The sequence below is a fragment of the Miniopterus schreibersii genome (assembly GCF_964146895.1).
Source record: "Miniopterus schreibersii genome assembly, chromosome: 8".
NCBI lineage: Eukaryota > Metazoa > Chordata > Mammalia > Chiroptera > Miniopteridae > Miniopterus > Miniopterus schreibersii.
This window is the reverse complement of record NC_138109.1, coordinates 78,927,845-78,930,232: the sequence shown is the minus strand read 5'-3', so window position 1 is coordinate 78,930,232 and position 2,388 is coordinate 78,927,845. Positions and strand designations below refer to the sequence as shown.

General features: G+C 47.7%; 1 pseudogene across 1 annotated transcript; it reads left to right on the top strand.

The window, feature by feature from the left end:
* Positions 1–724: 724 nt before the first annotated feature.
* Positions 725–1,647, top strand: LOC308560599 (tropomyosin alpha-3 chain pseudogene; annotated as a pseudogene). Its single transcript has one exon. The product of its transcript is annotated as a tropomyosin alpha-3 chain pseudogene (transcript).
* The last annotated feature ends 741 nt before the right edge of the window (positions 1,648–2,388 follow it).

Here is a 2,388-nt window from a genome sequence, read left to right as displayed (position 1 = left end):
ATTACCCAGAGCTTTCCAGGATTTAAGTACTGTTCTGGCTTTACGTGAATTCCTGGAGACTCACAATGCTACTGTGCCAGCAAGAAAATGCAGGTGAGTGGCGGCCTGTGACTCATGGAGTTTTAGGCTGATTTCTAATCACAGGGCGCCCAAGAGGCCCATGGACCAACCATGTAGCCACTTCCCCATTTCATGAACGTAAATGGATAGTCTTCCAGACATGCCTGCTTTTATTGAACTTCTCTGTATTGAACTTCACATATGTTTCCTTTTTTTACAAATTGAAGGCGAGACCCTCCACCAGCAAAAGACTGTGACTCACTTTATCGCGGTACTCACTTCGCTGCAGTGGCCTGGACCCAAACCCACAACATCTCTGAGTTGTGCCTGTACATAGCCACTGGAGGATACCAGTCGTGGCTGTCTGACCCACGAGGGGTAAGGAGCGTTATGCTTGGAAGGATCCAATGGAAGTCACTGGAACTTCCCACCCCTGCCAGGCTAGTAAACATAAAAGCAGCGCCCTATTCCTGAGGGAGCTGCAGAGATGAAGGCCACGTCGAGGACTTAAAAGACGCAGGGGTAGTGAAACCCCTTTTTACTTTCCTATCTGCCTCTGTAAAGGCAGATGGCTGTTGGGGAATGACTGGGTTAATTTTATCAGGGAGTGGTTCCAATTGTTCCAGCTGTTCCAGTTATAGTAACTTTATCAGGGAGGCAGGAAACCGAACGAGAGCAGACGCTGGGTGGGCACCATGGCTGGGATCACCACCATTGAGGCGGTGAAACGCAAGATCCAAGTTCTGCAGCAGCAGGCCGATGATGCAGAAGAGAGGGCCGAGCGCCTCCAGTGGGAAGTGGAGGGAGAAAAGCGGGCCCAGGAACAGGCTGAGGCTGAGGCTGAGGCTGAGGTGGCCTCCTTGAACCGTAGGACCCAGCTGGTTGAAGAGGAGCTGGACCATGCTCAGGAGCGCCTGGCCATGCCCTGCAAAAGCTGGAGGAAGCTGAGAAAGCTGCCGATGAGAGCGAGAGAGGTATGAAGGTTATTGAAAACCGAGCTTTAAAAGATGAAGAAAAGATGGAACTCCAGGAAATCCAACTCAAAGAAGCTAAGCACACTGCAGAAGAGGCAGATAGGAAGTATGAAGAGGTGGCTCGTAAACTGGTGATTATTGAGGGTGACTTGGAACGCACAGAGGAACGAGCTGAGCTGGCAGAGTCCCGTTGCCGAGAGATGGATGAGCAGATCAGACTGATGGATCAGAACCTGAAGTGTCTGAGTGCTGCTGAAGAAAAGTACTCTCAAAAAGAAGACAAATATGAGGAAGAGATAAAGATTCTTACTGACAAACTCAAGGAGGCAGATACCCGTGCTGAGTTTGCTGAGAGATTGGTAGCCAAGCTGGAAAAGACAATTGATGATTTGGAAGATAAACTGAAATGCACCAAAGAGGAACATCTTTGTACACAAAGGATGCTGGACCAGACTCTGCTTGACCTGAATGAGATGTAGAGCATCCTAGTCCTGCCTTGCTGCTGCTCCTCCCTCTGACCCTGACTCTGCCTGAGGCCAGCCTGCTCGAAGCTGACCTTTAAACTGAGGGCTGATCTTTAACTGGAAGGCTGCTTTCTCCTTTCACTGCCAGCCCCCCCCCACACCCCTGTCTTTTTCGCCAAAACTGTCTCTGCCTCTCCTCAGAGATTCTGATTGGGCTAGAGGCTGAGCACCTTTGGGAACAACATTTAAGGGAATGTGAGCACAATGCAAAGTGTCTCTAAAAGCATGTTGTGATGTACACATTTTGTAATTACCTTTTTTGTTGTTGATGTGGCAACCATTTGTAAAACATTCCAAATAATTCCACAGTTCTCAAGCAGCAGTCTAATTCCTTTCTCACTTTTAGGAGGTAATTTTTCATCTTAATCCATATTGCCCTGTCCATTGAGGAGGGAAATAGACATGGGCCTGCCTTACTGAGAGCCAAATAGCCCAGAGAAAGACTCCACTATGGGGGATCATTGCTTTGTGCAGAGTACTAGCCAAACCAGAAAGGTGATTCCAGGAGGAGTTGCTTCCCCCACCCCCCCAAAAAAAAGTGGCAATCAAGTTTCACCTTTTAAGGTATCTTTGGGAAATTTTGTTTTGTTTTGTTTTGTTTTTATCAGAAGTGACCAAATTAAATGGTGAGACCTCTCCGTCTGGACCAAATCCTTGTGCCATCTCTACCCTCTTCCCAATGGTTTACAGAATGGATTATGTGCCCCTTATGTTGAAGTAACCAGTTATTTGCTCTCCTGCCTCCTTGAAAGAAAGAAAATTATGTTTTTGCCACTGATTTAGCCATATGAAACTCATCTCGTCACCCTTTCCTGGGTCTGAAGCTGCTG